At 39.6% G+C, this 12,949-nt stretch overlaps 1 protein-coding gene across 1 annotated transcript in view; it reads left to right on the forward strand.

The window, feature by feature from the left end:
• SLC35F1 (solute carrier family 35 member F1) overlaps positions 1-12,949 on the forward strand; it is a 259,717-nt gene that overhangs the window by 233,877 nt on the left and 12,891 nt on the right. The window lies entirely within an intron of this gene.

A 12,949-nucleotide genomic window follows, 5' to 3' on the forward strand; every position in this document is an offset into this window, starting at 1 on the left:
TTGCAGACAGAGGGAAAGCAAGTATAGAGACAAAAGTCTGACTGCGAACACAATGTAGAGGTTGTCTGCTGCTTTGCAGGTCTGTCTCATGGTGATTTGGTTTCTTGTTCTTTCTACCTGTTCTGGTTTAACCCCAGCCAGTAACTGAGCACCACACAGCCGCTCACTTGCCTCTCCCCCCGACAAAGGGATGGAAAGGAGAATGGAAAAAAAATCTCATGGGTTGAGATAAAGACAGTTTAATAGGATAACAAAGGAAAAGAATCATAATAATAATAATAGTAATAATAATAATACCCCAAATGATGCACAAATGCAATTGCTTACCACATGTGGAAGGGAAAAAAAAACCCAACCCGATACCCAGTGTGTTTCCAAGCAGCGATCCCACCTCCCAGCTACCTTCAGTTCTATCCGAAGCATGACGTTCTATGGCAGGGAATATCCCTCTGGCCAGGCTGGGTCAGCTGTCCTGGCTGTGCTCTCCCAGCTCCTTGTGCACCTGGCAGGGCGTGGGAACCTGAAAAGCCCTTGACTTGGTGCAGACACTACAACTACCTAGCAACAACTAAAAACATCAGTGTGTTATCAACATTATTCTCATACTAAAGGAAGCCTGTTACCCCATAGATAGTAAGACTGTATTTACAGTTTTCATCACTGCTTTTCCTTTGTGCTTTGTACTCATCCTGCAATCCATATAACTCATGTGTGTCTCTCCTTTGTTCTTCCTATCTGAAGTGTTGATAAAGAGAAGGCCTTTGTCAGGACTTTTTGAAGGGCCTTTACCTGAAATGTAGTATCAACCTCCCAAGTGCTCAGTGTCTCCTTTCATACCCTTCAAACTTACATTGCAGAGGATATTTGAAAAGAGAGGCTGCATTCAGAGACCATCTAGTTTTTAAAGTCTACTTAGTTATCTGGTTACTTCTTTAGTTACCATGTTTTTATCCTTAGTCAGATCACCTCCTCCTTTTCTTTCTGGTTTACTATCAGGTATCATTTTATATGAGGAAGAAGAATTGTGAAATGTGCAGCTTGCACTCAGTAATGAAGTCTAGTGTGTTAACATTACATGATCTAAATTAATTCCCCTCCTAAGACTGTGTACACTTGCTTGTTTTCTAGCTTCTAAAAAGCTGTTTTGTTCCCAGCCCAACTGTACATCTCCTTCAGATACGCAGCTCCTTCTGCTTATTGCTGCCCTGACCAATGGGCACAGCACCACTTCACTGGGAAGCAAATGGTTTTATGCTGAATTAGGATCAACTGAGTGGTTTAATGCCCCTTGCAGAATATAATTTTATGAGGCTTTCAAGAAACAGTTATGATTTTTTTCCCTGTGCTGTTACTTTTATCACCAGACAGGTTTATTGAACCTATAGCAGTAAATCCAGGGAAAATCCATGGAAAATACAGGAAATGAGTTTAACTGGGCTTTAGAGCCTCTGAAACCAAACTGAGGGGAAGATTGCCTTTGAAGTGTTTTGATTCATTAGCAATTCATTTTTTTATAATATGGACTTGCAACATCATGACATGGGGGACAGTGAGTTTATAAACAGCTGCATTTATATTCTTACCCCATATACAGATATCTTTGTAGTACATTGAACAGTTCCCAGGCCCGTGAAAGCTAGAAATACAGCATGTTAACTCAACACAGCTCTGGTGATATACTTGTAATTCAAGGTGTTAATTGTTCAATGTGTTATTGTATTAAAATGTGATGATTTATGACTTTCAGTTTGAGATTGATGACTAGATTGTAGTGCATCATTCTTAAAATTATCTGCATCCCTGAAATAAAAGCTCTCTTTTTAGTTCTTCTGTAATCAGTAATTGATTCCAAATATTCCAGTGCATAACGAAATGTGTCTGACCTCTTTGGTGGCTGAATATTGGCCACTGCCATAGCATTTAAGTATACAACTCCACATCTTCAATCCTTTTTTTGAATTCTCACCATATTGATATATTTTATACAATTTTGATGTCAAAACTTTCCTAACTGTCTGTTCTCATTTCACCTTCTTCTTAAGCACAATTAAATTATCTCCCACTTGGAAAAACAAAGGCCACCAGAGCCCTAAAACTTAACAGATGATGATGATGATGTTATCCTGTACTGTCACATTCCTCTTCACCTCATGTCTTTCAAACTCATCTTTTGGTTTGAGCTTTGCCTTTGATTTCTTGGTTTCTGTGAACTTCGATGTTTCCAGGAGTAGCAAAGCCAGCCTGCAGAAGGCTCTTTCCCACCCCTCACAGGCAGGAGGAGTCCACAGTGCCCCTGCAGCATGGGGAATGAGCCTGCGCAGCAGAGCCCAGGGGCTGCTTTCCTGGCTGGGTTTCACCCATGCTTTCTGTATAGAGACACGATGGTAAACAGCTTTGGAACCAGACGGGAAGATGCAATACAAATGATGAGAGATGCTGTGCAGAGGGATGTCTAGGCATAGCATGGAGGAAATTTAATGTTCTGATTAACAGGACTGTCCTTCCCCTGTCAGAGACTGTGATAGTTGTTCTTTGTCATGGATACACTCACACCAATGGTGCTGGGAAATACAGGGCCAGGTCCCCGGTTGTACAGGGTTGGAACTTTTGTATAACTTCAGTTGTTTTTTGCTTAGGAGGTGTTCTTTTTTACATTTTAGTCTCAGCCTTAGCTTTATTTTTATTTGCATTTTCAAAGTTCATACTTTTCATTTGCAAGCCGTATGTTGTACTGTAGTCATTCTAAGCAAATTGGGTTCTCACTAAATAATCTAAGCAGTTTATTTTATGTTTTCCACCAGCTAGAGCATGCATACTGATTGTGTTCTGCACCAGTAGGTCAAGTCATGCTGTATTATGTCATTACCTAGCAAGCCAAGCACAATCAATTATATTCTGCCTTGGCAAATTCATTCCGCATTTTATCCAAGATGCAGCTATAAAAATTCAGAATTTCTGGATATAGTAGCAATTTCCAAATGAAGAAAATGCTTATATTTCATAATAAATCAAGGAAGTCATATATCTTGATTTAGAATTGTGGTGAATATGTGTGACAAAGGACTTGGCTACACAGATAAACATGTGTGATAGGTTGACCCTGGCTGGACACCAGGTGCCCACCAAAGCTGCTCTATAACTCCCCTCAGCTGGACAGGGGAGAGAAAATATAACAAAAGGCTCGTGGACCAGAATAAGGGCAGGGAGAGATCACTCACCAATTACTGTCACAGGCAAAACAGACTTGACTTGGGGAAGATTAATTTAATTTATTAAAATTCAAATCAGAGTAGAATAATAAGAAATAAAACCAAATCTTAAAACACCTTACCCCCACCCCTCCTTTCTTCCCAGGCTCAACTTCACTCCCAATTTTCTCTATCTCCCCCTCCCCTCTGAGCAGCACAGGGGGGGCGGGGAATGGGGGGTGCAGTCAGTTCATCACACGTTATCTCTGCTGCTCCTTCCTCCTCACAGGGAGGACTCCTCACACTCTTCCCCTGCTCCAGCGTGGGGTCCCTCCCACAGGAGACAGTCCTCCATGGACTTGTTCAATGTGAGTACTTCCCACGGGCTGCCATTCTTCATGAACTGCTCCATTGTGGGTCCCTTCCACGGGGTGCAGACCTTCAGGAACAGACTGCTCCAGCATGGGTCCCCCACGGGGTCACAAGTCCTGCCAGCAAACCTGCTCCAGCGTGGGCTTCTCTCTCCATGGGGCCACAGGTCCTGCCGGGACCCTGCTCCAGTGTGGGCTTCCCATGGGGTCACAGCCTCCTTTGGGCATCCACCTGCTCCACCGTGGACCTCCATGGGCTGCAGGGGGACAGCCTGCCTCACCATGGTCTTCTCCATGGGCTGCAGGGGAACCTCTGCTCTGGTGCCTGGAGCACCTCCTACCCCTCCTTCTTCCCTGACCTTGGTATCTGCAGAGTTGTTCCTCTCACATCTTCTCACTCCTCTCCCTGGCTGCAGTTTCTCTTGTGTGGGTTTTCTTTCCCATTCTTAACTATGTTACCCCAGAGGTGCTGCCACTGTCACTGATGGGCTTGGCCTTGTCCAGCGGCGGGTCCGTCTTGGAGCTGGCTGGCATTGGCTCAATCAGACATGGGAGAAGCTTCTAGCAGCTTATCACAGAAGCCACCTTTGTAGTCCCCCCACTACCAAAACCTTGCCACAAAAACCCAGTACAACATGGTATTCAAAACCTTTCAGCACCAGAAATCTGAAATTATGCTAGCCAAAACTTCACTTGCTGATGCTTCTAAAAATGACTTTTCAATGCTAATCCTAACAGCAGAGTCCCTGCAATGAAAGGGAGCAGATGACAGCCTTCTCATTACATCAGAAAACAAGCCATGAAGGAGACTGTTTTTTAACATAACGGAGAAGACAGGGTACAAGTTGGGGGCAATAGGTTCCAATTTTTGCCAGCAGAGATCCTAAGCAATGCCCATGAATTGGGGATTTATGTAGGCTTCACTGAGATGAAAATTTGGCCCTTACTGGAAACAAAGAAGAATTAAGAGCCTGCATTAAAAGCACGTACTTTACCATCCTGATCCAAACTGCTGAAGCCAATATGAGCTTTTCTGCTGGCTTTACTGGGCTTCAGTTCATTTTTGTAAATTAGGAAAGTCTGCCACTCAAGGAATAATCTTTAAAAAAATTCATAGTTTCATGACTGTGGAGATAAAGACCATGCCTTATTGTGACTCTGTATGCTTCAGACAGTCCTGGGTTTTGTTGGAGAAGGATGGATATGATGTTTGTGGTTTGGGAGCTGGAGGTAGAGTTGCTTTTGGGAAGGACTGTTTGTTTATTAGTTTGATTTTTACTTGGCAGCCATCCATAAACACCTGAGAAACTTTTCCCAATCATCTGACCGAGGTGAGAAAATACTTCAAATTATGTTCTCACCTTTTTTTTTTTTTTTTCCCAAACTTATCTGCAAGTATAAGCTGAAGTCAGTAAGATCCTTTTCTTTGCTTGCACTTGTTAGGGGACTGACACATACGTATTTTAAACTTTGACAGTGGTGTTGTCAGTGGTGCCTCATTATTTCTAGTAAAGCAGGCTGAACAACTATTTTTTTACATTGTTACTTCCTCAGTCATATACTTTAGGACATTTTCCAGATGAAATTGGATACCTAAGCTGCTTGACCCATAAATTCTCTGTTTGAATGGAATTTAATCTCACAGGGCCTTTATCCTGGTGAAGACTTCTAAGCCTTTGTTAATAATGAGGATAAATCATATTACTAGTTAATTCTTTATGCCATTGGTAATGTGCAGACACCTACATGCATGTTTCCCTTTCTTTTCCAGAGTACTAAATTTCTTACAGTGGGACTCCCTCTCAACAACTCTGTTCCCATGAAGCTGTACTGTCTGCATGCTTTTCATCTAAGTGGCATTTTAAAAGCTTCTTTTCCACATTTCTTTAAATGTATTTATTTATTTATTTATTTATCTTAATTTCCTCCTCCAAATTACAATCAATTAAAAAATTGTTAGATATCTATATTTGAAGAGCTACCTTGAGGTGAAAAGGAGTTAGGTGTGTCTTTGGTCACACTTGAATGTATATTCCCGTGACAGAAAGGGCCACATCCACCCACCCTTTGTCTGAGAGTGCAGGATGCCATGCAATGAAAAAGCTATGAAGTAAAATGGCAAAAAAGAGTAGAAGCTGGAAAATGAAATGACTCCCACTAAGATGTTGCACAGTCTGACAGTAGATTTTTAACAACACAGAGCAGACATGGCAGATTTCTGAAAATACTGCATTGTTAAAAGGATATCTCTTCCTTTCACGGTGTTATCTTGCAATAGATTCATTATTGCAAAGCATGAATAGTGAAACATAGGTAAGCCGTATCGGAGCCATCAAAAAGAGTGTAAAAGATGTAGCATTTGCATTGCAGAAGTTACAATGAAAGCTTCAATTTCAATTATATTTTTTCAGACACTAGCTCATCATAAATGTCAAGTTTTGTATGTTGTTTTCAGGGCTTTTACCTTGGGATTTTTTTTTTTTTTTTTTTTTTTTGGTCTCGTGTTAAAAGACTCCTCACAACAGAACTAGTTAGGAGTTTTCCAGCAAAATACATTTTTGTTAGAAATGCCTAATTATTAAAACAGAAATGCTAAGTGAAAACATCCTGTTTTCAGTATGATCCCAAGGAAACACGGGCTGGCATTTCCCAGACCCTGACTGCTGTTTTGCCTGCTCATCTAAGAGGTTGCAGCAACGCACATTTTCCAACGTTTTCAGGCAGATATCCTAGGACTGGAAGATCTCGGGCACAAGAAAACGCAAGTTACGCAGCTCATGGATTTTGGAAGCCAGAAAACAAATCTCAGTTCTGCACTAGACAGCCCAGAGCCCCAAGAAGGAACTTTTAAGGCTTCCAAGCATCTGCCATGGAGATTATCCTGGCAACTGCAGTCAGCAGTTGCAGAGTTTCCAGCAAGCATACTTTGTTTTAGAAACAACAGATTTAGGTGTTTTATAAAAGAAGCAAATGCAGGATTTCTGTTCTTGGAAGAGCTTCTGTTTCTGTTTCATGTCTCAGTTTAGGAATTTTTTTCTTTTCTTTAATTACGGAACAATGGTTTGGTTTCCTTGCCAGGAGCTAGTTCATAATTACAGCAAGAGAACAGCCAGAAGTTGATCTACCTACCTATGCTTGGGTTTATAGTCTCTTAATTATGTAATTTAGATTTCCTAATATTCTTAGTTAACAGGTTTACTGACTGGTTAACAGGGTTTACTGACCACAGCACTGTTATGTGCCTTGCTACTCCACACCTGGTTGTCAACTCATAGTATGTTTTTTTATTTTTTGTATCAATGATTAGATGGTTATAATTTTTCTTTCTCTGTTTCTCCCCCTTTTTTATTGTGTGTAATTTTTGAATCAAATCTTTTTATGACTCAGTATGACATCTTTCTGCATAGCTTAAGTGTTAAAATGTGAAAAGATTTGTTTGCAATTTCAAAAGAGCTTTTCAGTTTGACACATTTATACTCTTTTTAAATTTGTGCGTTATGTAGGTATGCAAGTAAATTTTCATTTGTATAAAAGGTGTTTGAGGCCAGTTGAAACTCCTGTAATCACTAAATAGAACCAATTTCAGACTGAAGTAAGTAGTAGTTTATACTGACTATCCAACCAGTCAGGGGATTAAAAAAAAGCACCACTGTGTGACTGAGTTCTGCCTTTGGTCATATTGGATAGCAAATTGTCTAATGGATATTGACTACTCAAAAGAATACATGAAATGAAAAAAACAATATAAATGTTAACTGTAGTAAACAAATGTGTAAAATCAGCCTGTTCACAGGCAGTCCCCAGAGAAAGAAAAGAGACAGTACATCTGTCTGTGTAATCTACTTAAATTGATGGTCAGACTTGCTTGCAATGAACCACTTAAGTTCTCTGATCTACAAGGCACTGGGAAAGTGGTGTAGTTACCTTATAGTGAGAAGTTCTTGTTTTTCAAACAAAATAATGAACAAAGATTTTAAGTCCTAGCATAGAACCTATTAGTTTCCTCTACTTTTTTCTACAAAATGAAGAGGAACCACAGGATTGTAAGTTTCCAACATTGGCATTTCTCTATACAGATGATGTTAAGCTGAGGGTTAGTATTGCTTTCAGTTATTATAAATTACTCTTGAACAAAGAATTGTCTTTGGAGAATGAGTTGAACATGGATAAATGAACAGGAATATACTCTGACCACTTGAAGAAGGTAATTTACATCACTGCCATGGGACCTGAATTTTCAACATCTTGCAGAATGTTGAGTCCATCATCCCCAAGCCTTCACTGATTTCTTGTCAGGGGTGGGTGAGGGGGAGCAGTGTTTAGGGAACTAGTGAGAAATGGTTAAGGAATTGGGGGGAGGGGAGTGTAATTCAGGATGTTTTTTCATTTTGTATGTAATTTGAAGTCACTGCTGTCTGCAGTCAGAAGAGGCGATCCCACTAGTCTCTTCTGTCCCCACCTCTGGCTCAACAACACTCCAGACACATGAGCAGTATAGCAGATGAAGAGAGGCAACAGCATTGTACTGGTGGAGCATGCAACGGTGTCTTTACGTTTAGCATAAGACTTCTGTCCATCAATCATGTTCATTTGGAGTTAATAATTGGATATTATTAACTTAAAGTAATGCAGAAAGCTGAGTATCATAACAGTGGGCTTTGAGCACTTGGAGGCAGATAACAGTCATCTCACATAACCTTGTTTGAATTAGTTTTGTGTTTCAATATAAGGAAAAAAGGTGTTCAGAGATCACTTAAATATACCACAGAGTACATCATGAAGTTTAACTCTTACACTCTGAAGGAAATAAGTAGTGTTTTGGAAAAAGTAGTGAAAAGTCATGTGGAAGGTAAAGATGAAGTACTTACTTATCATTCCTACCCAATATGAAAGTGCAGACATATTAATGGAAAGCTTTGTGTTATTGGAAATAACTAACTCTTGAATGACAAATCTTCAACAAAACCATATGGGTTTTAAAGGTGCTGCTGAGCATGGGCTGAAAAAGGAAATTTGGGGGAGTGAAGCAATACAAGTGCATAACAACAGAGAACAAGAAAGTGGTTTAAATGAACTGCAGAAAGCAAAAAATATTGTAACAAATACTTTCTTTATTACAAGAAAAAGCACAAACAGAAAAACATACCAAAGACATCCTATTAAAAGAGCTGGATCTTACCAACAACATACTTTTTCTAAATGATACTCAATGAATATGAAAACAAAGACCAGGAGGCTTAGTTTCATAATTATTGGGGGGGGGGGGGGGGGTAGTGTCAGGAGTTAAGTGGAACCTCAGCATTTCCCAAGTCCCTTTTGAAGATAAGGGAGTACAATGAATGTGTTACAAACCTCAGCAATAATTTGCAACCCAGAGGAAACAGCAAAAAAAAAGGTCATGAATTAGCAAAGCAGCAGCTGCATTCAGAAGCTTAAATAAGGTTCAATTACCGAAAACCTACAAAGATTTCCAAATTATGATTCTTCAAACTGAATGCTATTTCTACCTTAGCATATGGAAACAAAGGCTAGAAGTTTCCCAGAGATGTAGACAGACTGATCTTTGAAAGCAAATGGTAAGGGTTAAATGAAATAGCTGTATTATAAATTTGGAGATTTCTTATGGAATTGAGTAAGTCCTTGTTTCCAGAAGTGACTGGGAAAGAAGGTAGAATATTTAAGAAGTGTGTTAAGAATAATGCCTGGCCATCCACATGGTCCATGAGCCACCAGGAAGAAATATACATAAAATTGGAAAGGAATTAATTTATCTGTTTTGATTAACTAACTGGATTGAAGTGTTGACTCCAGTTGTGCCTCCTACCAGCCAAATCAATGAAAGCTACAGACATACGGGGTTAAAGCATCCAAATAACCTTCTATTTCCTACCAAAATGAAGGAATGGGTCAACAGGCAGACATAACATCTACATGTTATGTAGACATCACTTCTACATGCTTTCAATCTAAGCAGTAGGGTATTATTAACTGCTAGAAAGTCTTCAAAAAAAGCATCTTTTTTTTTTTTTTAAACTCCCACTTCCCACTAAACTGGAAGCTTTCAAACCCCTGATATGGGGTAGATGCTTGTCATCAGCAGTGCTGCTAAACAACTTACCTTAATTAACTGGAGTAAACTTCCAGAGTTATTCCCACCACCTGCATGTGTTAAGTTTAGCAAGCAAGAGTATCTGCTCTTTCAGGTGTTTAACAGGCTCATAAATGGTTTGAAGGAAATTTAAAATAGCTCTGACTTAAAGTAATCTGGATTTTGTATCTTAAGTTCAAGAGGAGAACTTGTAGGGGAGAGCTCCAGATGCAACTGGACAAACCATCCATTTAAAAAATATTGTTAGAAATACAGTGAAAACAAGGAATAAAGAATAATCATAAAAGAAAACTGCTACTGTGCAGGTGAAAAAGAGTAATTGCTGTAAAAGATAAACCAATCTTGGCAATGAAGAAGTGAAACAAACAACAAAATGTTCTTGTTTATGAAGAGAAGAAATAGTTTCACTACGCAAAGACAACAGAGGGCAAAATTAAACAACCTGTAATTTGGCAGCAAAATGAAATCAGGAACTTCTGTCACATTCAGTAAAGGTGAGAGTTAAATATGAGACTATGAATGATAATTAATAGAAATGGAAATTACCACATTAGAAGTAGAAACACAACACAATAATCTGACTACTTTCAATCCTCGGAATATAGACAGTTGGAAGAATTCTGTATGAAGTAGGCAATAAACTAAAATCAGAAGTAGACACCAGGAAGGAATAATTAGGGACATGGAGATAAATGGAAAATTGGATAAAATGCAACCTGGTTCACAAAAGGTAAATCATCCAATCTGAATTTGATGTCTATCTGATAATGTAACAGATTTTTGGAGACAGAAGTCAAATGGTAGATCTAATCTGTAAGGCTTTTGTACAGTGCAGCGTAGAAAATTACCACTTAAGCTAAGGAACAGAATTAGCACTGTAGAGATTGGAAGCTAGGTAAGAAGCTGGCTAATGAGGATAAAGGACAAGGCAATGTGCTGAGAGAGAACCAGCTTGCTAGAAGGAGCTCACTGATTGAGGTCCCAAAGAGTTGGTCTGAAGACTGGTTCTGTGTAGTGACTGTAGCAATAGCTTTGGCACCCTCAGTAGGAAGAAGGTTTAAAATCATCAGGCAACAATACCTGGATGACATTGAGAAATGCTATGAAGCACAAAGTGCGAACTAATGTCTGTAGCAACAGATGGGAGGAATTTGAGCGCAGTTGTGACAAAGTTGTTTCCAAATGTGTCAGTCTAGGTACTCCTAGTATTGATGGAGAAGTGCTAATGCCATAGGATGGGACAATTTATAATCTCACGACAGCACTTTGCTAGCTGTAGCTCTGGAGATTTTTGGTCAGCCCAAGAGGGCCACCAGAGCTTTTTCTTATCTGCTTCAAGCTTTGACAGAGTAAGTATGCATCTTCTAACAACATACTGAATGTGCAAATCCTAAAGAATATTTGCTGTATGTACCATAGCTTTGATTTCTGATGGACTGAGAGGGACTATGATACCTCAACATATATAAATTAATCTATAAATTCACAGGGAGGAAAGGGGAATTATTTGAGCTAAAGGCGTAAGAACATACAGGTGAAAACTGAGAAAGCATAAATTTGGAATACAAATTAGGGGGACTTTTTGGTGATCATAGCAGGAAGGTTCCAGAACAGACTTCAAATAGATTAGGAGGAGTGGACAAAAACCCTAATAATGCTTGCAGGAGGACAGGGTGTATTTGCCAGATGGAATATGTGATCTGGCTATACACAGTAACGGGGTTTGGATTCAAAGCCTTAGGACATGCTCTCTGTTGTGATTCCCTCATGTGCCTGTCGTGAATTGATTTGGTTGAGAGCTCTTGGAGCTCCTGGAGTTTGGCCTTACGTTGCCTGCAGCAAGCATGCCAGACCACGGAGAACCCCAATGCAAAACAGCCGTGTGACACTCCCTCCAGACAGCTTGCATAGTCCCTCGTGGTAAGGGTAACCACAGCTGCATATTCCTTGTTTCTCAGAATGGGAGTGCTCCCCATTTGTATGGCTGAGAGAAAAGAAAGCCATTCTAGGAGAGCATTACTGCAGGAATATATTGTTAAATTCAGCAGGAAAATATAAACAAAGGATCCAAGATGAATCAATTATTGTAACCTTGGTTTTGAACACATTGAACACAGTTAGCCTCATATACAGTAATACAGAATCGAGTACAGCAGACAGGTGCTACTATATTAAATACTTACACACAAAACCAGAAAGACACACGGCAACTGAGAGCTGATAGAGCAAACCAGCAAAGAATATTGAAAGGTAAAAGTGGGGAGGAGGAATTGTTTTTATTTTTATAAGCGTTTCTGTTGTGCTCTTCCTTGTAGCATTAAGAACATTTAAAAGGATAACAGCTTTACCACTCTCTTGCCAAGTGATTGATATAAAATAACCAGAAATGAAGCCCCTTTATCCCACAGTCAGGTTGCTCACAGGAAATTAGAGCAGTGCAATGTAAGTGTTTTAACTTCACATAAAAATCTCTTTCCTATGTAGATAAGATAAGATTAAAACAGATTGCAGGACTCATTCTACCTTGCACTTTTTAATTAGACAGACTGCTGGTACTGCAGGGGTACTGAACACAGGCTCATTTTTTCTCCACCTCTGATGGTGGAGGCAGCAAAGGGAAACAGAAGAGAAAGAAGCATTCCCATCTCTCCTGGCACCCAGGAAAGGAAGATAAGCCATTTCACACAAACATTTTGCCCTAACAGGCATGTATTTAGAAAGGACAGCCTATTATGATATTTTTCCGATGATACCATTTGAGAAGCATGAAATCATGCAGATTTGTGCAAAACCAGTATTTGCCTTACAGGAGCCTACATCAGCCTCAGATAGATTTCTGCAAATGCTATCTGTTTTCTCAATAAGTTTGTTTTATTCCACCAGTGAATTCCAGGAAAACTAAGTTGTTTCCCAAATTTTAACAGAATTTGTAATGACAGTTTTCTGTTAACCCCCTCCTCCTTTTTCTCCAGTATAGATAACGTCAGCATCTAAGAGCTTAGGACTTGCCCACTCACCACAGGCTTACCAGTTAAACTGTGCCCACCAGCAAATACCATGCAAGGATGGAAAAAGTGTGTGCTGCTATAAGACAGAAAGCATGGACTGCTATGTTTTACCTACAGTAAAACATGCAAGCACTTGTACAGAATCTTTGAAAATCAACTGGAAAAATAGAGAAAATGTGTCACATGATTACTTCACATCACAATTTCTATGCAACATTTGCAATTCAGTATAAGCAGGAGTTGATTAGCCATAGTAACGGGCAGCATTTCATC

Source organism: Balearica regulorum, chromosome 3 (assembly GCF_011004875.1).
Source record: "Balearica regulorum gibbericeps isolate bBalReg1 chromosome 3, bBalReg1.pri, whole genome shotgun sequence".
Taxonomy (NCBI): domain Eukaryota; kingdom Metazoa; phylum Chordata; class Aves; order Gruiformes; family Gruidae; genus Balearica; species Balearica regulorum.